The sequence below is a fragment of the Caretta caretta genome, chromosome 16, assembly GCF_965140235.1.
Source record: "Caretta caretta isolate rCarCar2 chromosome 16, rCarCar1.hap1, whole genome shotgun sequence".
Classification (NCBI taxonomy): domain Eukaryota; kingdom Metazoa; phylum Chordata; order Testudines; family Cheloniidae; genus Caretta; species Caretta caretta.
In genome coordinates, this window is record NC_134221.1 from 7,005,841 (window position 1) to 7,030,533 (window position 24,693).

Genomic DNA, 24,693 nt, shown 5'->3' on the forward strand with positions numbered 1-24,693 from the left:
GTTGCTGTGATGATAATACAAGAAGATAAAAATGGAAGCGTATAAGAGAATCTATTTCTAAGGGATAAGTCTTTGTCTTTCAGTTGCAATGTTGTCATTTTAACCAAGAAAGCTCGGATTGAGAAGCACAGTTATGGGGTGAGGGATAGGGAATTAAATTGCTCCAATTAAGATATAATGTAGGGTGGCCGGAGGATGAGTGGACAAGATTACTTCCAACTGTCTTGTTTAGCTATTGGATTTGTTGCCAGTAAGCAAATCCTCATTTGCATAGGCCTTTAATCTGTAGAGTAAAATGTGTTTGTCGGGAGCTGTAACTGTGCTGCACTATTGAAAACTATATCTTTAAAACTGTTCCTTTTGACTAAAAACACTTCCCCCCTCAAATCTTTTCTGCCATTTTTAAAGCAGAGATGAGCCAAGACATGATAAGAAGGAAAAAACTGTCAGGGAGAAGGAGCTGTTTTGACTAAAGCTTCATTAGAGGGACCCTCCACCAGTTTGATGGGAGAAAGTCAAGAGCAGACATTTAAACTATGTGTCTTACAGAGAAACCACTGTAAAAAAAAATGTGGGAAAGTGCATGTTAGTCTCAGGGTTTTTAAAGTCATTGGAGGTAGGGAGTTTGACATAGACTCTTGCTAGAACTTCAGAAAGGGATTAGCACTTGTTTATGGAGCTATTCAACTTTGCATGTAGTCCTGAAATGGCATTTCCTCATGTCTGCAGCAGCCCTCATTTCATGAAATGGATGCAACTGCTGAAAAAAGATCTCGCGTGAGCATGCTCACTGGAAGATTAATCCTTTAGAGGGAGTTGGAGAGTTAAGCTACTGTAATTTCTCTGCAGTTGGCTGCAGTAAACAACTGCTCTAAAGACACGAGGAAAAAAAATTGATAGAGGTACATGGGACTAATGTACATATCTTTTTGTGTTTCTACTTTAACATAGAGGGGTTGATAAAGGTTTTCTCTATAGAGAATTGGGAAAGAAGGATCTTTGTTATGATTTTATGGGTAACCTTCATGTTGTGGGTTTATTTTATTTTCCAGGCCACTGTAATCCTATTTCAGTGCAAGGCCATACTGAGAAGCTGGTTTACTTTCTAGAAGTGGGTAGAGCCCTGTTTCTGCCTTCATGTTGGGCAAAATGAATATACCAGTTGAGGCCTGCTGCACATTCGTGCTGTGTTGGCAGGAAGGAGCTGATAACACTCAATACTTTTTGCTTGTGAGCATAGCCCAATGTTGTTGTTTTTTTTAAATATGCTTCTGTTGAAAGTAAATTTGTAAAGGGATTAGCTTTGATTGCTTGCAGAAGAATAGTCTTTTTATTACATTTTTAAAAGAAAATGCATAAAGAACTGCCAACTTGTTATATTGGTGAGATATCTTAGCTTTGGTCTAAAGGGCGATCACTTTTGAAGGCTGAGAGAAGCCTGCCTTGGTGGCAAGGGAATTGTTGTGTGCACAAGGACTGTGTCAAGGTGAAACTGGGCCATTTTGTTTTTCAGTCGCTCTTTTGTGAGTGCAGCCTGAAAGAGTGAAATCATCTGCCAGTTATTAGTGAAAGGACAGCATGGTATCAGCTCTTGCCCTGAAAGCATGGACGGAGGAAAACATTGTTTACCATCCTTAATACTTTAATTAACAACAACATCAGCAACAAGAAGCTTAAGACACTTCAGATCAAGGGCCAGCCTGGTCCCTGCTGTAACTCCATTGAAGTCCAGCCCAGTTTAGTTTCTTTCTTGGGCTGAGTCAGCACTGTGTGAGAGCTTGGAAGGGCAGAGCTCAGTAACCCACAGCTTGGGTGTTTGCCACTGAAAACTTCTAACTAATCCTTTGGAGGGGATGATGGAATCAAGGTGAACTGAATGTCAGTGAAGCACGCTGGGGATTTTTTTGGAGTGGGGTGGCATTGATTATTACATCACTAGCTTTAGTAATTCACCCCTCTTCAGTAGCAAGAGTGCTTATGGACTGCTTCCTACCTTGTTCGTTCCAGGACTGCATTACTGGAGCAAAAGGGGGGAAGAGTGCACTTCTCCTAGTTCTGAGGAAGCTAAAGTATCTTGCAATATGATGAGAAAGAGTGAACAATAGGCAGCCATTCTTTCTGTACAGTCTATGCCATTGAGAAACTGTGCTGGATGGCTGTGATGCTAGTCCTGGCCTTGGCCGCTGTTAATGAATTTCCAGCAGCAGCAGGAGTATGTCTTTGCAGTGCTGCATGTTGGAAAATGGCTACTTATGTCCTTGGTGGTGGTGTGAAGAAGGGGATTGTGTTTTAACAGGTAGGCAAATGCTGATGGCTCCCACTGGATTCTTCCTGCAATAGCCGTGGGCTTAAACACAATATGCAGGTGAAAGTTAATGCAGTCAAATGAGTTCAAAAGGGCATTTCTGTGACAGACTTTGCTGAGCTAGATACACTGTGTTTTTCAGGAAGATTTTGCCAGACCGTTGTTGAGTTTCTTAGGTTTATTTTTCACTCGGAACCATCTTCTTTCACTCCTTTCCGAAAGCTTTGGCTAGCACAGATTGTCAATGTTCTGTGGACATTTTTAGGGAATACTGATGGGTGTGTACGTAGGGGAAATAATTAGCTACTAAGTGCAAATGGATTGCATTTTACTGTTTTAAATACCATTGTAGTCTCTCTGAGGGAGGGTTAATTATGTCTTCCTTTTGTTGGGTGCGAGGAAAGGGTTTTTTATATATATGGGGAGGAGCATTGTTTTCAGAGTATGTTTTCAAATGTGATGGAACAAAGCTGTGTTTGTCATCTCGGAAAAGCTACAGTTCTGCTGGGATCCAGCAATGCTGCCTGGTTTCTCAATGTGTGTGTGTTTCCTAACAAGGGTTTTTTATCTTTTGTCTGATGCCAGTGAAGGATTTTCATGATGAGAAAAACCACTCAAACTCAGGGCAAATTACAACTGGCTGAAGCAAAGGGGGCTGTTTTCAATTTTTAAAGATAAAATACAAGGAAAAATTGAAGAAAAAAGACTAAAACAGGACTTCAAATCTGATTATTTTGTTTGTGGTGGGCATAGCAATCATCTCTCATTAACCCACCATGCGTAAGTGCTGGCGTGTCTTGCAAGCATAGAATCCAGAGGTCTCATAACACCAGGGCTGTGGGCATACAGTGAAGGAACCTCCTGTTGAGTAGGATCCATATATCATGGTGTCTCTCCCAAAGTGCAAACAGTTCTTGTTTCCTTCCTCTTTTTGTAGAAAAGTGACTATAGCGCCTGAATCAGAGCTCTTCGCCCTCCTCATTCATCTCAACCTCATCCAGGGGATGGGCAAGAATTAACCTAGTCACTAACACAATGCCAAATGCTCATCTCAAAAATCTCTTCCAGCCTCTGGCCTTGCCTCCTCTCACTTGTCCTGTTGGAAGGTGGTCTAGGGCTGTAGTGTCTGGCACCAGAAATTAAAGGGAAGACTCAACAAGGAGAAATACGACACTTCAATGCACATGCCTTTTGGCTCAGAACCTCTCTGCTCTGGTCAGCTTACCCTGGGGTAGGACTGAGGCTTTGCTCAGCTTGGTTCAGACTAAAAAGAGGAAACAGTTTCAGCATATTTGTCCAGAAGTCCAGTCCTTTGGTGTCACCAAACCTGCAGCTTCTCAGGGTGTTCATGTGTCCTGGTCAAAGCTTGGTCTCGCTTGGTAGGACACTAGGACTTCCTTCTGACAGATCCCCCAAGCTACCTCTCTTTCCTGTTGATGTAGAACACCTTTCTCTTTCCAGTTAGGATGCTGGGCAGCTTCTCCATGACAGGCAAGGCCTTCCCACTGGTTCATTTGAAGGGAATTAGCCACATCCCTGTCTGACCTACGTTTAATCTGGACTGAGTTTCAATGGTGAGCTCTTAAAGGTGTTAGGTAATGTCCTAACTAACACATTCTGACAGTCAAGTGTAGATAAGGCCGTGTAGATTTTAACAGGTGCTAATCTGGTTGAGCCAGAGGCCGGGCTTCCACCAGTGTAGCTCTTGCTGCTAGGAGTGCTGGGATAGACTGACTGCTAGAGGCAGGTTAGCCACCTGGTTGTCTGGACCCCATCTGAGCAAGGTAGGAGAACATAGTGATTTAATCGCCAGCAGCGTGTCGATATTAGTGCTCCCATTATTGCTCTTGTAGCTGGGGCCGCACCATTGCTGGTGCGGTGTTGGGAACTTGGAAGAAAAATGCCAGTGCAGAGCAGGCCTTGATGTCTTTTACTAGACTCCTAGACTTCATTGTAAACCCCACCTAAGGAAGTTAGGTGCGCAAATCCCATTGGATTTTCAGTGGGATTGGGTACCTAACTTCCTTAGACTTCTTTGCAATTCCCAGCTTTAGGGCCAGTTTCTGCTTTTTGTTCCACTAGTGCAACTCTGCTTAATTCAGTGGAGGAACTGAAAGCCAAATAGAGTCTTGTTGACTAGTAGATGCCTAGCTCTTTGGCAGACGACAGCCCCTGAGTTTGTTAAAAGCAGTTCATAAGAAATAAAAGCAAGTGGAACTGACCAGCCTTTCAGACACCTGAGACCAGTTCTCAGAAATGTTACAGGGCTGCAGCAGTGATCCGAAGGCAAAAGCAACTCACCAGATAGGCTATATGATACATATTCCTCAGTCATTACTAGCCAAATAATGACCATTAGAGCTCATTGCCTTTGCTTCAGTATCTTTACTCCTTCAGCCGGTCGTTATCAGGTGGGTAATGACCTGAAAGCCAGACATATGGCTTAAGCATTGTAATTGTCCACTATGCTGAATCCTCTTTTTGCTGGAAAACTGTGCAAGGGTTTCCTTTAAAGCACGGTGTTTGTCTCCGCTTGTGCCTTGTTGTGTCTTGCACTAGAAGTGGAATCATATCACCCCTCTCCTCAAACACTTGTCCTGGCCTCCTGGCCCTTTTGGAATCCAATTCAAAGATTGCATTTCAGCTTTTCAGAACCCTCAGAGGGCTCCTAACTGCTGCACTCTCTCTGCTCTGGCAACATTGTTCACTGCCAGTCCCTCCAGCACTGGGGGGGGGGGGGGGGGGGGGGAGGGAAAGGGATCAGAGTCCTTACCTACACATTCAGTATGGCTGTCCATCTGCCTGAGTCAGGTCCCCACCTTCCCTCAGCGTACACGAGCTCTGTGGAGTGTTCTGCAATGCCTTGTGGTGGATGGGCAAGAAGAATTGAACTGTATCATAATCAGCCATGGGAGTTCTGCCCTAGGAAGATCGCTCAGCCTCCTGGTGTGATGCCACTAGGAGGAGACAGAGCAGGGTGTAGGTTACACTGGCTGGAAAGAGGATTCTCACCTGGGCCTATCAAGGCAGGTATATAAAGAGAAAGTGGGAAGTAGTTTAGAGGCTCTCTCTCAGGGAAAGAGAGTCTTTTACACATCTGCAAAACAAGGTTAATAACTATGCTACCAGCAGGAGGACAAGGCTTAATTAATTAATGAGCATCGGTAAAGTACCTTGGGATTCTTGGATGAAAGGTGCTACAGGGGAACAAAATGTTGTTATTGTACATAAAGTTTCTTTGAAAAACGATATACAGTGAAAGGAGAGAGTGATGGTGTGCAAATTGCAGGGGAAGAACAATAAATGAAACAGCGAAGGGAAAGATCTGAAATGTAAATTATACATATGCAACGATGCTAGTTACAAGGAGGGGAGAATGGAAAGACCCGGGAAAGGACAGGTGGGTGGGGAACAGGCAGGTTTTTAAGGTAGTCTTTGAAGAGAGGAAGTGACATAGTTGCTTGCGAAGAGAAGGAAGTGCACAACAGATCATTCTTAGAGCGTCCTCTACTCCCTGACCTACTTGCTGTCAGTAATTCGCTGTTAGAAAGGAAAACAAAAGAAACTGAAGTTCTCCTTAGAAAAGATATAGATCCATTTTTCCACTCTGCCTTCTCCAGGAACTCTGCATCAGCTTTACGGAAAAGGGGAGAGGCAGATGTCTGGAGTTTACAGTGAACCCTCTGGAGAAAGCAGAAGGGTAAACCCAGGGCCACATATTTCACTCTGGTGTTATGAATCATGATACTGAAGGGGGACAGTATTGGAATCCTGAAACCAGACTCAGATGTATCTACCAACTTTAATGTGCAAGCCCCTTAATGCAAGAGCAGCTATTTCTTCAAGAACGATACAGGTGTTACTTAATTGGCTTGCCTGGGGATACATCTCACCATAACACATTGTGAGCGTTAGAAATTATCTGTCCCTAACCTCCTTCATAATCCATTGCAAACTAAAAGTCTGCTTTCCCTGCCTCTGCGCCTGGAGGAGCCCCCACTAGCTTGGTATATCTTAATCTTATTTTATTTTCCAGATCATTTGATTTCTCAGTGCTTCTGCAATCCTTAGTGTTCTTGGGAATCTTTGGGTCCATCAATCTTTATCTCAGAGTCTTTGGTTTCCTTGTCAGGCCCTTAGCAACCTTGAAACAAAGTTCCCAAACTGTCTCTCATATGTAACCCAAACTGCTTATGATCTGGAATCTTTCAGTAGTGTGTGTACAACTCTTGGTAAATCAAATTCTGCCCTCTTTGTAGTATGACACTGGTGCTCTCCTTTCCCCTCTCCCTCCTCTACTGTTGGAGATTGGGAATTAAATGCCAAATATTTAGTAGATCCACCTGTGTGTTTAAACGTCGTGGGGTATTTCAGACATCCCAGGAACTGGATTAATCACAAAACAGAGAACCAAATATCTCAAATAGTTAAAAAAAAAAAAAAAAAAAAAGTGAATAAGCAAATAAAACTGAAAGCAGCACACTTCTACTCTGCATTCAGCACCAAACCTTGTCCAAGTAACCTTCCTCCTGCACATAATTTAGGTACAGATTCTAGCCTTCTCTAAACTGATGGAAATCCATTTGAACTGCAGTGACTTCAGTGGAGTTACTCTAGATTTACACCAGAGTGAGATCAGTCCAGCCCTTCATTTCTGTATTGTTCTTTACTTTCTAAATAGCAGTTAAAATTAGTAATAATAGTGTCTGAAATGACAATAATCTCTTAAGTATTCCGTACATCCTTTACATCCAGGGAGTTAGCTCTCCCACGCGATTTACCTCCAGAAGTTCTGCAGGTGCCTTGAGGGTTTGTCCAAGAACACCTTGAATGGGTAGGAAAAATGAGAAAGTCCCCTGGTTTTCGAAGTTGTCATTTGTGCTCTTGGCTAAGCTGATTATTTTATTTATTCCAATAATCCTCTCTTCCAGAATAAAAGAAAATTAATTGTCTGCCTATTTCTGGAGTGATTTGCCCTTCAGACAAAGTTGCTTGGCAAAGTGCTTAAAATCTGGGCTGAAAAGATGGCTGAGTGTTTAAAATCGGAGTTGCTATAAGAGAGGGTTTGGATTTTAATAGGCTAGTATTCAAGTTGCCACAAAGAGTACCATTTGCTCAGTGTTCTGTAGGATTATGAAGTCCTTTCTCTACATATTAAAAATGGGGTCAAACCTGTTGTGATAGATAGTGTGTCTTAGCTAGGATTTTGTTGGCAATATGAACTGGCTGGAATTGAAGCCCTAAAAATGATACAGCATTAAACACAAACTTTTTTTTTTTTTTTAAATGTGGAGCATTGTCATTGTTTTTCACTGTGTTTACTTGTTTGCCTGCTAGTCAGTTTCAGCTGCATTAAACTGCTTGAAAACAGTTAAAGATCTATTTCAGCGAGCTGTGATGGAACAATGAGACTTTTAGTGCGTATCATACCTGGCTCTTCGGACTGTTAAATATCACGTGATTTCTTGTCTGCACAGGGTCAAGCTAAATTTACTACAGCAAAAAGCTGTATGGCTTCTTGGCAAAGATCAAAAGCAATGTCATAATATTTAGTGATGAGAGTAGCTACTGCAGAGAGATATAGGTCAGAGTCTGTGTGGTGAAGAGGAGAATTTCATCTGTATCTCGGGTCTTATTGTCTTTGATCCTGCTGCTAAATTTTGTTCTCCTTGTTTAAGAATGCTTTTACCCTGGAATTTACACCAGTGTATCTCCATTAACATCTATGAAGTGACTTGAGATTCAGGCACGTGCAACTGAGAGGAGATTCAGCCCCTCCATTTTGCCATTTAGATTAATTCCCAGTCCAAATGGCCACATCCAGATTTCCTCCTGCCTCCGCCACGAGATTAGGTTCAACACATGGTGGAATGATACATGGGCTGAACAAACAGCTTGGCTACTAAATGGCACACTAGGCTTCTTGTGGCTGATACAATCAGCTTCCTGCTCACCATGAATGCTAAGTGCTCGGACCTGTGTCATCCATTGCATTTGCCAGGTGTGCGTCAGTTTGTGTTCCAGTGAATGTTAATCCTAATACACACTGGTGGTTCTGGCACAGTTTGGACTGTGCCGAGCTGTGGGAAATACAGAAAAGTTTAAAACTGTGAATACTGTCAGACCGAAGACATGCCTGGTATCAGGGCAGGAGAGACGAAGGGAATGAACAGGGGGTTGTTTGTCCAAACCATTCACTTTCCCCACCAGCATTATACACAAAGGGCCAAATTCAGACTGGTATATGTGGGTGCATCACCCTCGAATTCAGTGGGGATACTCACTTACACCAGCACTGAGTTTGGTCTGAAACCTCCCTCCTCACCTCACTGCATGATCAGAAGGCAGCAAGGACAGACCCTTGGCAGCTCCAATGCTGTTTCAACACAGAAGGGTACCAAGAAGGCGCATGGCAGTAAATGCCTCGTATCTGTCATGTGTTTCCACCTCCTGTTGTCGTGAGGCTGTCCGAAAAGAGCTGGAAGGTAATCCATCATCGTAAGGTTTCAGAGGAACAGCCGTGTTAGTCTGTATTCGCAAAAAGAAAAGGAGTACTTGTGGCACCTTAGAGACTAACCAATTTATTTGAGCATGAGCTTTCGTGAGCCACAGCTCACTTCATCAGATGAAGTGAGCTGTGGCTCACGAAAGCTCATGCTCAAATAAATTGGTTAGTCTCTAAGGTGCCACAAGTACTCATCATCGTAAGGATCAGGGTAGGAGTTAATTAATTTCCACAATCTTTCTGTAGCATTTAGTCCAGCTAGTAGTAACTGTTTTACTAGGCTGCTGCAATAATCCCATAAGGGACCCACTGGGAGCAGGCTCAGCATGAAGGATCAAGAGCTCAGGGATATTTCCATCAGTCCAACCGCACAGGTGAGAATCCCTTGTATTTACATCCACAGTTTGGCTGTGCCACCATGTACGGGAGAACAAATCTCTACCCTCCTCATTCAGCATAGATCTTGGGATGGTCTTTTTATTTTTATTTAAATACCATCAAACTAGCGCGACAGTTAATTAGTGAGACTCCTAATAGCTTTCTGTTTTGCCAAAGAGTGATTTAGAATTGATCTGTATAGCATGTTACAATAGAACTCTCTCTCCTTCCCATTCTGAAGTCCTCAAGGGATATGCTGCAGCATAAAGCTGTCCAATTCTGTTCCTCTTTTTGCTGCTTAATATGATGATGACGACGACATGTTGAGCACGGTTGATGTGCTTGGCAGTTAACAAACATGGAGGAAGATGTTGTCCCAGCCCTGAGGAGCTTACAATTGCATAGTCTGCTCCCCTTGAATTCAACAGGAAAGCTCTCGTTGACTTCAGTGTTTCAGGATCAGTCCCTTCGTTAAACACAGGGCCAGTAAACCAACATCATTCCACTGAAGTAAATGGAGCTATGCTGGTTTATATCAGCTGAGGATCTGACCCACAGACAGTGTATTTCAGATGTTACTGATACATAAGTTGAAAGCTGAATCTATAAGCCATGCAGAGTTTTGTTGTAAAGGTATGATTCGTACTTGGTGGGTTATTGTCAAAAATGCTTTTGTGTAACTGTAGAACCCTAATAGCCAAGATGGAGTCCGCTCTGCAGGGCAGGTTGGCCAAGGAAATGCATGCACAGGAATGCAGCAGGGAAACTCCCTACACCCCAGGGACACCTGTTCCATACCCTGTGGAGTAAACATCCCCCTCTCCCCCGGAATGGCACATTGAATATAGGAAAGGGAAATATTTGTTTACAGAAGGATGAATGGAAAAAAATAACAAAGATAGTTAGAGCAGTAAAACAGGGTAACATCCAACACAAGGACCCAAGGGTCCAGGGGTACCACAATATAAAAGTATAGACGCTGAGCAATGCATCTAGACTCAGAGGTTAGGAATCCTAGGCAGAGTTCCAGTCCAGCAGCAAGTCTTGGGTGCTCCTGGTCATCTTCAGCGCCAGTAAATTTTCCCCAACAAAACCCTCTGGTGCCTTCTTCTGCCCCTCTCTGCAAATCCACACAGAGTAACAACCTCCCTCATTCCCAGTGTACAGTCACAAGCCCAACTACTCCTGGCCCCATACAATTCTGGGTGATGATGGCGATGCTGGGTCCAGCTCCGGTTTGTCCTTCTCAGGTGATTCCTTCCTGGCACGGTGCTCCCCATGGATCCCATCCTGGTTGGCTGCTCTGTCCCTCCTGGGCTCCAGGCTGGTTCTCGACTGCTTTGGTACGTGAGGGCCTGCTCGATGTAGGCACTCTTGTCTGGAGCTACAGACACCACACGGTCCTGTTGCTTCTCCCCTTGGAACAACCAGCATTTCCTCTCCCTCAGGATGAGGTTTTAAAGGTGCCATGCCCTCTCAACCCCAAGGGGTTACAGTTGGAAGGTATGTGTATTACAGGAGGATCATGTCATGGTGAAATATCAAAGTTTATGAAGTTCACAGCAAAGCTCCTGAAAGACCAGAGACTTGTTTTAACCAAAATGGATCGGTACAGTTTGACATCTGCAAAACAAAGAGTAGAGAGGATGGATGGTAGAGGTCAACATTTGCAGGGCATTGTAGACCTTCTCAGGACCCTAGCTTGTGTCCCCTTCAACTTTCAATAGTCTTTTCAAAAGACCAGTTTTTTACAGGTACCTCTCTCTTTCCTCCAAGTTCTTTGTGGTGCTTCACTGCTGCACCGGCTTTGGCTAACTGGGTCAGTGTCTGTGTGTGGTCCACCCCAGTGTGACACTCCTGTCTTGTTGTGTTGACTTAATGTTGCTGCCACTCTCCTACTCTGTTTTCCACACAGCCCTGTGTGATGACACCAGCACTCTCTGAGCCTGACTCTGATCTCTGTTCCACCAATGTCAATCTGGAGTAACCCACTCAAGTCAAGGGGCTGATTGTCCGTTGCACTGCCTCGTGTGTGATCGTTTACACCTGGGCAAAGCAAATGTAAAACTGTACCAGATTAGAATGGCAGTGTGTTATACATACAGTGCAGGGCAAAAGAGAATCAGGCCCAGAGTGCTTACTGTAGATTTACACTTGTTTAACAGAGGTCAGAATCTGGCCCTCAGAGTTTAACTCTTCATCCATATTTTAAGATGTTGAGATTGCTTAAGAGACCATGCTGGCCAGGATCTGTAGGATTTGGCCTGTTAGTTGCGGCTTTGGTGCAACTGATGAAGCAGGTTACTTGTGAGGTATATAACAGGAATGTAGCTGCATTACACCCCTTGATATCTTAACATCATGCTGAAAGCTGGACCATGACCCAAAGCCTGTGTATCTGGGTGTTACACTGGGCTCTACTTTGACTTGCAAGGAACACCTTACCAAAACCTTGCTGAAAATATAGACAAGAAACAACCTGACCAGCAAACTAGCTGCTCTTACCTTGGGAGTGAGTGCGGGGACACTAAGGCATTTTGGGCTTGCTTTCTACTATGCTGTAGCAGAATATTGCTCCACGGTGTGGCTCAGCTCTTTTCACACAGGACTAGAAGACAGTCAGTTGAACGCAACCATTCATATAATAACAGGTACCAGGAGACTGACCAACCTAGCTTGGCTACCAGTTCTGTCCAGTATTGCCTCTCTTGACATTAGGCAGCAAGTCACCTTGCAGAATTTGCTCCATAGGGTGCAAGACTTGCCACAGCTATCTCTGTGTAAAAATGAGTTTCATTTACTGAGCCACTGTCTCAGCTCAAGGCAGGCCACTTGGAGAGTCCCCCAAGGCAGGGGTTCTCAACCTTTTTCTTTCTGAGGCCCCTCAGCATGGCCCACCTGTGTTACAACGACTGATTTTCTTCATATAAAACGTAGCGTCGGTTTTAGGGGGTAGCAAACAGGGCAGTTGCTTGGGGCCCAATGCCACAGAGCCCGCCGCGAAGCTAAGTTGCTCAGGCTTTGGCTTCAGCCCTAGTTGACGAGGCTTAGGGCCCTGGACTTCAGCCCCATCTTTGGGTACTCCATCTTTGGGTAGAAATCAATCCCTTTGGAGGTGGAATGATCATGACTCCCCCTTTTTCCACCATGGCCTATTAGAAGATGTAGGTCGCATATTTGCAGGTTGCACTTATCAAAAAGGTTCCACCCTGGACGTGTACAATGCTTTTCCCTCATCTGTTGACTGGTTAAGACACTCAGACTAACACACTTGACTTGACTATCTGTGCAGATGTATATATCTCCACACGTTCACTTTCTCCTTTGCCCATTCACAAATTCATCCCCGAAGCTGTGTGGCTTTGCAGGTGTTATGTTTAAACCCAAATACTGCAGGATCAGTAACACAGATGCACACTCTTCATCCTGAGGGAGACGAGGCTGAGCTCTTAATCTGTGGCATTGCTCATTTTTCTGGGGTGACAGGTGCGTACCCCTAAAAGAAATAAACTTGTATTTCAAGCAGGTTTCTTGCATCAGCATAGGAAGGAACAAAAAACCGTGGGGCTGGCACACAATGAAGTGGTAGTGATAAAAATTAGCAGACTGCGTAGGCATACAGCTCTACAAAGCCAATAGGGTCCTACACGTATGTGATACTCAAATACTATAGTTTATCCCATAGTCAGCCAACGCTCTCTCATTGGTTCTAGCTCCCCTGCCATCCAAATTTCGAGGGGCCCGTCCTGAATGCTTTGTGCACCCAAAACTCCAGTTGAAGTCAGTGGGAGGATTTCACCCAGGAGTACTTCCTCTTGGTCTCATGGCTCGGATTGATCATAGCAGCAGTTTACAGTCTGACACCTCCTGTGTTAGGGGACTATACTCTGCTCATGCAGAGGGGATGGATTTGAGGATCCAATAGATCTTTTCCATCCCTAACTACTATGATCCCTGAAATGGATCACCAAACACTGCCTTCTGCTTTTTCTCCCCCCAGACCTGAAAGATGAGAAAATGGTCAGGCATCCCTGTAGACAGAAAAACCTGCCAGTGCTGTCCATGCAGCTTCTCTTCTTAGTGACAGGTTTCAGAGTGGTAGCCGTGTTAGTCTGTATCAGCAAAAACAACAAGGAGTCCTTGTGGCACCTTAGAGACTAACAAATTTATTTGGGCATAAGCTTCACACCTTCTTGTCAACTGTCTGTAATGGGCCACTCTCTTACCACTTCAAAAGTTATTTTTCCTCCCTTGGTATCCTGCTGTTAATTGATTTATCTCGTTAGACTGACCTCACACTTGGTAAAGCAACACCCCATCTTTTCATGTATTTATACCTGCTCCTGTATTTTCACTCCCTGCAACTGATGAAGTGGGTTCTAGCCCACGAAAGCTTATGCCCAAATAAATTTGTTAGTCTCTAAGGTGCCACAAGGACTCCTCATTGTTTTTTCTCTTCTTAGTGAGCAACAAGAGATTCCTTGTTAAGAAACAGCCATGTCAATTCTGCATATCCATGGGGAAGGCCCATTTCAACTCTTCTTCAGGCTTAGCCATCTAGCCTGTGTATTTTCCAGTGGGTAACTTCTTAATGAGCTCTTGGCATCTCGGTGTTATAAGAATAGATTCAAAGGCATTGCCACATACTATGCATGAACTTTAGGTGAAACAGAAAACCACAGTGATAGTGTGTTCAGAAAGGTGTCGTCCCCCCCCCCCCCCCAAGTGTGGTGATACATATCCCTATGATTTTCTTAAGCTGTTTTTTCTCCTGGTTGCGGCTTTCTTTGACTCCATGGCAGCTGCACCTTTAACTTTACAGTTCTGCATAGTTCTGAGCACGAGTGCAGGCTATAAAATTAGAAGAGTTTGCAGGGTGTGGCGGGGTTGTTGCTTATGGCTGGTTTAAAAAAAACAAACTACTGTGTTTCCCAGTAATATTTCAACAGCTGTGGTTTGCCTCTCAGTACTTTTACTTTGAGTTTGAGAACATGCATAGGCCCCAATTCTGCAGTCTGATCCCGGCAGAGGGACCTTTGTAGGCAAACAGAGTTCCAGTGAAATCAGTGCGATGGTACTGAGGTCTACCCATGTGCTTCAAATTGCAGGATTGTGGCCACGGTCATTCCTAACCCAGAACTATCTCATCAGGATTCACTGGTGTACAGTTTTTGCTGTTCCAAAATCCTGGATGGAGAGCTGGAATAATAATTTTTTGAAAAACCCAGACAGACTGAATAAACTTTCGTGTCCTCTTTCTGAGTTGCCACTGCACATTAAAGCAGGTGGAAATGTTCAAATAGCTAAGATCATGGCTTCATGGCCTTTTTTAGGCTACCGTGGCTCAGAGAAAATGGGAATGGATGCCTTGGACAGGAAAAAAACAACCCTTTAACATGTTTCAGGCTCTTTTTTCCCCTCCCAAATGCTCTTTTTAAAGAATTACAAATGCATGTTGGCATAGAAACTACAGAATCTGATTGAAGCATGCAAATGTAAAAGAAGCCTTTTCTGTGTGAACAACATGGACTGAGTCTCAGAAAAAGCTGGCTAAAATCTTTTACAAGGCAGAGAAAATTGTCCAGATGTTGCTGGAATTATCATGGCACTAAATATTTAGGGTTTTTAATTTGCATTTAAAATTCAAAAAGGCTCTAATGTAGGGAATGCAGATATGTTACCATTGGGTTTTCTTCCCCTCCTTCCTTCTTTTGAAAGAATTTATGGCCTACAAATATTGCTAAAATCTGTTTGGCTTTGAATAGTGCCAAATCCTCATTAAAACATGTGGATATTTCTGTGGTTTAATCTGTTGGAAATGTATCCGCAATCCAGTTATGTTAAATGAAGGAATAATATTGGCGTGGATGTTTGAAATATTAAATGTGGCAGTCGGAACACCAAGCAAAATGTTTGCACATTTTAATCGCTTAATGATTAATCTCTTAGTTTAGTCCGAGACCTGATCTGGAGTGCTTAGAACTGTCCCAGTTTCTCCGTTTTGCAAGGGAAATATTTGCTTCCTTTCCCCCTGAAACATCCAAAGAGCAACACAGTATCTCCTGCACCTTGCTTCCACTCACTTCCTCTTCAGCTGGCTAGCACAACTGCAGTGCCATGAGCTGAAGGAAGCTGTGGAGCATTGTAAGAAAGCTCTCACTGAGCATGCTCCTCAGCACCTACCGTGGGGTTGGAACTCATGGACAGACCAGTGTAGGCCTCTGAAATCCTTGATGAAAATCTTAAAAGCCAGCACAGCTAAACAGAGGTATGGATCACGTCGAGCTTTATTTAAGAGGTTTTTACTGCTGATTCTTCAATCCTTTGGGGTTTTCTAAAGACTGTCTTAGAGGAAATGCTTCTCTAAACTTAAATGGCTTAGCAGCACATATCAGTAGTTTGTGTCTCTGATATTTTATCTGCTCTGCTGAAGGCCAGGCTAGTTCTGGTAGCATGGAACCTTTGCACTTTTCATTTGTGCTGTGTGTGGTGCCATTTCTAAGGTGCTGCCTTTTGCTTGCATGCTGCTGCTGTTGGAAATACTCCCTTTTCATGAGTTACTTCAGAAGCAGGTAAGGCCACGAATTGCAAAGTCAATTGATTTTTCTTTTTTTTTAAATTGCCTGTGGTGAGTCCCACCAAGTCTTTCTCTCTTTAATGAAGCAGAATTAAGGCAACCCTTAGCCGTTTTGAGTGTCGAAGTAGGTAGGTAAAGAGAGCCATGAAATGTAGCTTACAAACCACAGTGCCTTGGGATACATTCATAAGATTAAAAGAACAGGAGGACTTGTGGCACTTTAGAGACTAACAAATTTATTTGAGCATAAGCTTTCGTGAGCTACAGCTTCATCCGATGAAGTGAGCTGTAGCTCACGAAAGCCTATGCTCAAATAAATGTGTTAGTCTCTAAGGTGCCACAAGTCCTCCTTTTCTTTTTGCGGATACAGACTAACATGGCTGCTACTCTGAAACCATTCATAAGATTAGAGCTGGGTGGATTTGTTGCATAGCATTTTGGGGACAGTTTACTTTGGATGTTACGTTTTCCAGAGTTCAATAATAGTTTTTGTTTATTATTTTCTTTTTTAAAGATAGAAATGAGGGGAACCGTGGTAAATAGGCTCATTTTTAAAAAAAGTTGTGTCCTTATTTTGGATTTTTGCCTTGGTTTTCAGATGACCTTGTATTAAAATGGGCATCTAGATGAAAAGTCGGTGCAGTTTCTTAAATAGCATAATTCCAGAATTCAGAGGAACAGCCGTGTTAGTCTGTATTCGCAAAAAGAAAAGGAGTACTTGTGGCACCTTAGAGACTAACCAATTTATTTGAGCATGAGCTTTCGTGAGCTACAGCTCACTTCATCAGATGTTTACCGTGGAAATAATTCCAGAAGAATGTTACTAAACAGCATTGTGTTGTCGCTGCCCCATCGGTGAGTGGGTAGCATTCGCACCCCGTCAGTTGAATATGTGATCACTCCGACTTAAAAGGGGCACTGTTTAAGGTCAAGAGGCCCATAACTCGATCAATTTTTTTTTGTCCTGTCTTAAAACTCCATGTAATTCTTTCTATTTGAGGGTTTGGATAAAAATAAATAAATAACTAGTCAGTGCAATTTCCTTTTTTTTTTTTTTTTTTTAAATTTAAAAATTGGCATCAGTTGCCTAGCTCTCATGAGCAACCCTACAATAACAAATCAGGTTGCTAAGGCATAATGCTGAAAAATCAATTAGTGGAATTTTCTTTTTTTGATGAATATAAGGCACCTGGCGATGGCATCACTCTAAATTTTTCAATAAAAGATACAGTAATAAACCAGCATGCGATGGAGGGTGGGGAGGAAAGCCAGCCAGCTGCAGGAGGGAAATAGGTTTCAAAGGATTCTTCTTGGTGGCTGTGAAATGCGCCAGAACTGTGGGCTTTGGAGCACTGATGCTTTCCTATGATTGATATATAGGTTCTTCAGGGGTGCTGGCTGAAATTCATCCCTCCCATCTCCCCTCTTTCTCCTGCATACCACACAAACCACAATTAATTGGGTTTTGTGCTAGGAATGCCGCTGCGGATGGGGGAGGGACAAAATCTACCCCAGAGACATGAGTACAGGCATAATTGGTTTTCCATTCTGCGGACTGGTAAGTGGTCACAGCCTATCTGTGTCCCTATGTGGGAGTTCTGGTTACTGTATCCAAGTGCCAGTCCAGTAGTCCCTCTGTGCCAGCCTAATCAGGTTTGATGGAGAGTACCCAGACATGGAGCTGGCTCCTGCAAACTGCTGGCTTACTTTGCTCCAGCCCAGCAAACCGCTGTAAGCATGTGAACAATCCTCCTTAAAGTGCTTTGTTTGACTGGGGCCAGAGGGCTCTGCACCTGGGCTCAATTCTGCCATGGTGCACAGAGGATAAGGATGCAGACACATGGCCATTCTGCCTCCTCCCCCCACAGTAACAATGCGAGGATTAGATGCTGTCTTGCACAGACCTTCTGCACCTGGGTGCTCTTCACCTTTTCAGATTTCAGAGTAACAGCCATGTTAGTCTGTATTCACAAAAAGAAAAGGAGTACTTGTGGCACCTTAGAGACTAACCAATTTATTTGAGCATGAGCTTTCGAAAGCTCATGCTCAAATAAATTGGTTAGTCTCTAAGGTGCCACAAGTACTCCTCACCTTTTCAGAGTAAATCTGGATGCTGGAGTGTTTAATTCGATGGTTTAGGCACTGGAATCTTTAGTCTGTAGTGGGATACTTACAGTGCCTGTGCCCAAGAGTAAAAAACATCTGATGTAAGAGGTAGGGACTGTGACCTAGCAGAGAATCCAGACAAATAGAAATGAACAGGAACCCTGTATTTCCAAGGGTCCTAGTTTACAAAGGCTTTTTTGAGGGGAGATTTTAATTCCAAAATTCATTTCCTCCACCAATTTTTAGGGAAATTTCCCAGCATAGTTACAGCAAGATAATTATTCTGCTACAGTTATATTGGGATAAATCCAGGCTTTTTAAGTGGAGTAATTATACTGGAATAAAGTCACTTTAATTCCAGAATAGTGTGTCCACATGGGGACATACACCGATATATATATAATGGGATAATTATTCTGGTATAACTAGCCCTTTCTAGTGGCTGTTCCGTCACTCCAAGGGTAAGAGGTTGGAAGAGCTTCAAAAAAGCCAGGAGCCCTTCCCCCTATTCCCTGGCCAGACACACACATTCTACTGGTTGGGCGCTTAACAAGGAAGAAGATCTGTGTCTATCCTTAGGTTAAATTAAAGAAAGAAATGTTCATTGGAATCCTGTACATACAGTCAGAGTGGGAAAACGGGTCCTAGTAAGCTGGGCTTCCTCTTCACTGGTTGGCTCAGAGGAGGGTGTATATGTGTTTTGTGGTTTGAATTTTACAGTTTCTGAGACCAGGACAGGGGATTTGGCAGAGTTTTCAAGCAAGCTCACCTGTTTTTGGAGGACAGCAGCTGCCAGTTAACTCTGCTGCCTAGACACCATCATCCCCTGCATTCTGAGGACCAGCAGGATCTGTGCTCCAACTACCATCTGAAGGGGTCTATAGGAAGAGGATTAGAAATGGAGGGTGGGGGGGGAGGAGAAAGAAAACACTGAAGGTAAAAATAAGGGAAGAGAGACCAGATCAGAAGAAGAAAAACTTGGCATAGAGCGATGAGGAAGAAGAGAAATGCACCCAAACATGTAAGGGGATGAACAATTATAGACAAACTAGTGGAAGAGAAAGCACAGATGTTAAAAAAAGACTGAAGAAAAGACACCTAAAGATACAGACTGAAAGGTGGAGAATGGATGAAAAGGGCAAAGGATGTAGGAGGGGAAGAAGCAAGACCTAGTAACTTACCCCTGTATTATGTAACAAGATGTTTGCTTTATCCATCATTCGAACCCATGATTAAATGGTGATTTGGCTGTTGAAAAAATAAATCTGAAAATTGTGCTGGCATTGGCCTGGGAGGGATGACCCTGCCCTTCCCCCAACCTACCCCCCTGTGGAGGCAGAAGATTCCCCTCATTTAAGACACTACAGCTGGCTGAGTAATGTCTTGATGCTTAGAGGCCCTGATAAAGCATGTGAATGGCCATGTGGAAAGAGAGTTTAGGAGGATTATACTCTGTGCTAGTGAATACATATTCTGTGTAACTCATGCTTCCTAAGGCATGGCAATAGCCTGTCTACCTTGCTTGTTCTTTAACACTATAAAATGACTATCACAATCTTAGGCTCCATCTTGACTTCTAAAAGAGATGTGTTTTTACATCAAGATAGCTGTGGTGAAATAGCTATCTTAATATGAGACCCCAGTGGAGACAAGATATAGGTAGGTTTGACCTCAGTGTAGCTAGTGTAGGTCAACACTATACATCCGACCTGGGGTTCACCTCGACTAGCAACATCAAGATAAAAACTACAGTGTCTTCTCTCTATTAGGATTTTCTGTCAAGCTGGCTATCATAAGTGAGCCATCTCAGTGTCAAAGATGCACCTCTTTTTTTGCAGTGAAGACACAGACACAATTTAAAAACTTTTCCCCTCTCTGGAGGTGCCCCTGTTTTCAATGAATGTAACATTTACAGGGGAGTTTGGGAACCAGGCAGTGTGAGAGTTGGATTTGGAAATAAGCGTGCCATTGATAAGCACTACGAGGTAGGTTGCAATGTAATGGCACACTGAAAATGGCTGTCTGGGTAGGGTACCTCATGGAACAGACTCCTTAGCCAGAGCTTTAGCTATCACTCTTCTCAGTGCATTCTGTAAATCCGACAAAGAACCTGGTTCAATATTTTGCATGGCAAGATGAGGACTATCAGTGCATGGGCTGACATCGAATCAGAAATGTGGGACTGGAGACTCAAGAGGCCATCAAGTCCAGCTCCCTGGGCTGAGGCAGGACCAAGTAAACCTAGACCATCCCAGACAGCTGTTTGTCTAACCTGCTCTTAAAAACCACCAATGACCAGGATTCAGCAACTTTAAATCCATTATGATCCTGATGGAGTACTGTTTGGATGTAGTTTTTATAAGCAAAGTGACAGTAGCTATTTCCCCTTCCTTTTCCTCAAATAGAGTGAGAGATGCCTAGACTTAAGCATAACTGCACAGTAGCATTACGAGGGACAAAAGAAATGACTGCAACAGAAATAAAAATGTGCTAGAAATGACGGAGTGAAAAATCCACTCGACTCTCTCATTTGTTTAGCATGCGTGCGAGTGTTCACTTTCCACAATTTAGATCTGAACAGAATGTCTGATTTAGTAGCATCCCTCACTACAGAGAGAGTTCTGCTTTATGAAGATGTGGGATTAGCATTTCGCTACTGACTGGGGCATTGGAATTGTACTGAAGCAGGGATAAATAAAGGTTTTTATATACTTTTATTATTTATGACTGTGAACCATGTTTCTTTTGTTTGTGTGTTGGGATGGATGAAGGCTGCTTGTTTGATTCATGACATCCATTCCAGTCCTCTGGAATGAGGCATATCTAGATTTAGATATGTAATGTACAGCACTGAATCGGAATTCCAGCAAAGCTTTATTCACTCCAGAATGGATGAAGAGCATTGAATGTTTTCTGAAATGACAGGCGTTTTAGATTGCCTTAAAACTGATCTTTCAGACTATTCCTTCTAAAGGAAGTTTTAAAATAAGGTCTGGAGCTCCAGGCATGTCAGTTTACTGACCTGTAAATATTCACCCTTGTAGGTTTCACACCAACATCTGAGGCACGTCAGGAAGGGGGAATATCAAAAATCCTAGCACAGTAATGGCAATGCCAAAGGGATTTTGCCATTATAACCATCTGAGTTTATATAGTTGTTATCATGAGGTGCCCGAATGGGCCTCTCCCCACCCCCTTTAAGTGGAGAGAAAGGGAAAATGCTACTCAGCAATCCCTCCCACAACCACACGATGATTCCCTACAAGCAGACAAGGTTTAAGATACATTTGCATTTAGATCATACGTTTGCTTATTGCTTAAACCCCAACCCTGCAGAGAGATGGATGTAGGCAGACATCTCTGAGGAGCCCTGTTGACTTTGATTAAGGCTCCAGGTGGGCCCTGGGATCTGCCGCCATGATTTTCTTTTGCAGGGTCAGGGCCTTATTTAAGGTCTGTAATGTTTGGGCTTTTCACTCATGAAGTGGAATGGTACAAAGTATACACAAAGAATGAAAAAGATTATTTTACTTCCTAGAAAGGTGTTTCACTATGCACCACATTTTGCCAACCCTATACTGAGTGGTGTCTTACTTTGCAAGTTGTCCCATAGATTTCAGTGGGACCGTTGTGGAGGAAAGTACTACGTAATGTGAGTAAGTGAGGGTGGCAGGATCGACCCTTGTTTTCTTGTGTAGTTGAGGCTGTGAGGTGCTTTGCCAGCCCAGATTCGCAGTTCCCTTGTTGCTGTTGCTCTCTAGTGACAGCTAAAGACACCAGGGGCTCAATAAAGGAGCTAAATAATATTTGCAAGGTGATCTACCAGTATTTAGCTTGACATTAACCTGTTTGGGGAAAGATCACCACACAGACTGTGCTGAAGCCTAATGAATGCGCCGTGGTAACGCTGTATAAAACACACACCTCACTGCAGTGAAAAGGTTTCTGGTTTGCATGTTTTCTACTGCTGACTGTAGGAATAGGATGGCTGGTCCTGGGAATCTTTCTGATTGGCTAAATCCTACCCTCATGGGGTAAGTGAAAACAAGATTTAACTCCCGAAGTACAACAGGAGTGATTAGATCAAAGGCCTACAGGGATAAATTGAGCAAAGCCATTCAGTCAACTGAGTCTGAAGTATCCTCACTAAGGCTAATTCTGGTTTTCTGGATGAGATCAAGTGAGCACGTACTAGGAATGATCCAGCTACTAATAAGCCTCACGTGAAACTGCAGAGCTTTCACTTACCAAGTGGGAAATGTTACCCAGCTGCTGGAGGAAAGCAAGCTGACTTGAGTTTATTTAATTGAGGCCTGAGTGATCAGATTGTTGATGACACCTGTGAGTAGGTTTCCTGCCTTAAAAGATCTTGAGCCTGATTCTCCATTACCCATGCACACTGTGCGGTCACACTTATGCAAAGTGGGGTGTAAAATGCTACCAAGTTAGAATAGTACTGCACTGGTGTCAATGACCGCACAAGGTACAGGAAAACAGAGGATCCGGCCCCTTGTTCCAAAGATCAGCCGTACCCTCGATGCAGGATTGTACTTCAGGGCCAGAACCCAATACACAGTTGTAAAGCTCAGCACCTGGAGAGCTAGTCTGAGCCTAGTACAAAACATCAACATGTTGAGCCCTGGGCCTTTGCATTTTTCTTGCCCAATGAGAGTTGGAGAAAGAGTAGTTTTTGTCGGTAGACAAAGTTCACCCCAGTGTAACTCCTTTGACGTCGCTGGATTTACACCAAGGACAGATATGAGCTACTGTGTCTGCGAGAAAGCAGAGAATAGCAGAGAGGCTGGATTGCTGAATTGAAAACATTTCAAAAGCAAGTGGCCACTTTGCCTAACACAGCACTCTGAAAACTCAGAATAATACTACTAATGTTTTGCATTTATCTGGCACCTTCTCTCTGAAGGTCTCAAAGCCACTCCAGATGTTAACAAATAAAGCCTCACATCTTCCTGGCCAAGATCAGACAGCTAGCCTATGGCAGACTGAGGCCGTGTCTACACTACAGGGGGAGATCGATCTAAGTTATGCAACTTCAGCTTCATGAATAACATATCAGAGGGTAGCCGTGTAGTTGAATGTAGCTGAAGTCGACGTACTTGAATCTACTTACTGCAGGGTCCACACTATGCGATGTCAGCTGGAGACGCTCTCCCGTTGACTGCGCTTCCCGTTCAGGTGGAGTACAGGAGTCGACGGGAGAGTGATCTAGACCCACTAAATGGACTGCCGATGCATTGATCGCCGCATGTCGAACCCCCTGGTAAGTGTAGACAAGCCCTTAGGAACAGCAACTACTTCCTATACTCCCCATTTTCTGCCATGACAAAGGCTTATTCTTATAGAAGATGAATGTTGGGCCTTTGTCATGGCAAATTATGAAACATATTTAAATAGGATGGTTAAATAGGCCAGTACACCAAATTCCATGGCTACCTTTCCTCTTTTAAATTAGTGTTCACACATCTCCAGGAACACGAGTGGCCCCAAGCATTCATTCTTTGTTACTTAGGTATTTGCAAGCAGCATGTGCTGGGGCACTAACAAGGGTGCAGAAGAAAGGGAGAACGGGAGGCAATATTTAAACTTGTTAACAAGCAAGTGGTCTGACCTGATATTTTTACATATCCTGTTGTTGCCATATTACATTGTTACCTAAAAAACTGGCAAATGTTTATTGGTACAAACCATGTGATGTAGCAATTCCTGCTGTCAGCTGCCTGACCCTATTGGGCTGTCCCTGCCACTCCAGCAAAGAAATAATTTTCACAACAAGTGGTTTTTCTGAGCTTGCTGCTGGCAGTGACTAACTTCTTGAAGGGTGACCTCTTGTGACACTGACCGGTTAGTGTCCGAGTGTCACAAACTCTAAAACAGCAGGATGCAGTCAGGTTTAAATACTGGTTGAGCAGTTATCATAAAAAGAAGTGCCTTGATTAAAAGTGTAACTTTTTGTTTAAATACATTTTGTGTACAAATTTTCCCCATCAACTAAAAGTTATTTTTGGAGAGGGGAATATATAAAGAAAAAATAACATCACTGCTCCTTCTGTTTGGTAATATTTACTCTTGTTTTAAAATAATTAATGCTGGGATTTTTAAAGGAGTTAGATGCCCGAATCCCATTGAATTTTGAAGTCAGACCCAAAGTATCTCAAATTGGGAAACCAAAAGCAGTGTCCTAAATGTTGGCTAAAGTGGCATGCCCGAGGTGACACAGTGAATCAGTGGCAGGGCCTGGAGTAGAATCTAGGTCCCTGAAGACCCATCCTCATGCTCAGTACACTAAACGAAGAGCTTGTCTATGCCACCCTTCAGTCTGGACCCTGCAGTGGTGTGAATAGCAGAGTGTCCCCAGAGTGCTGAACTGTAACACCCCCATGTGGATGCTGGGGGAGCATGAACTAAAAGGTTCCTAGGTCACATTAACATAATCCTGTTCTGAAGAGGTTTTTGTTTGTGTGACGAGGAACCTTTTAGTTTGTGCTCCCAGCATCCACATGGGGGTGTTACAGATCAGCACTCTGGGGCGCTCTGCTATTCACACCCCCGCAGTCCAAACTGCAGGGTAGTATAGACATAGCCTAAGGCCACTTTTCAAACTTTTGGCCTTTGCCTCTCTGTGCCTCAGTTTTTTTATCTATAAAATGGGCAAGTTTCATTATCGCCACCTTTTATACAGCACTTTGGGATTTAGAGATGAAAAATGCTAAGTATTTTTATTATTTGTAGTAATAAAATTAAGAAGATTATAATCTTTCCTTATATCCACTTTTAGGTGATTTTAAATGCTCTTTTGGGTATTTA

General features: G+C 43.4%; 1 protein-coding gene across 5 annotated transcripts in view; it reads left to right on the top strand.

Annotated features, from left to right (window-relative positions):
* The window catches only part of EHMT1 (euchromatic histone lysine methyltransferase 1), a 169,873-nt gene that overhangs the window by 22,637 nt on the left and 122,543 nt on the right, over positions 1 to 24,693 (top strand). The window contains exon 1 of one of the 5 annotated variants that reach the window (XM_048822542.2): positions 802 to 902. The exons of 3 other annotated variants lie outside the window; for them this stretch is intronic. The gene's annotated coding sequence lies outside the window, so the exon portion shown is untranslated. Of the gene's footprint in view, positions 1 to 801; positions 903 to 15,327; positions 15,457 to 24,693 lie in introns of those variants that run through there. One more of the 5 variants, XM_048822541.2, reaches the window with a different exon arrangement.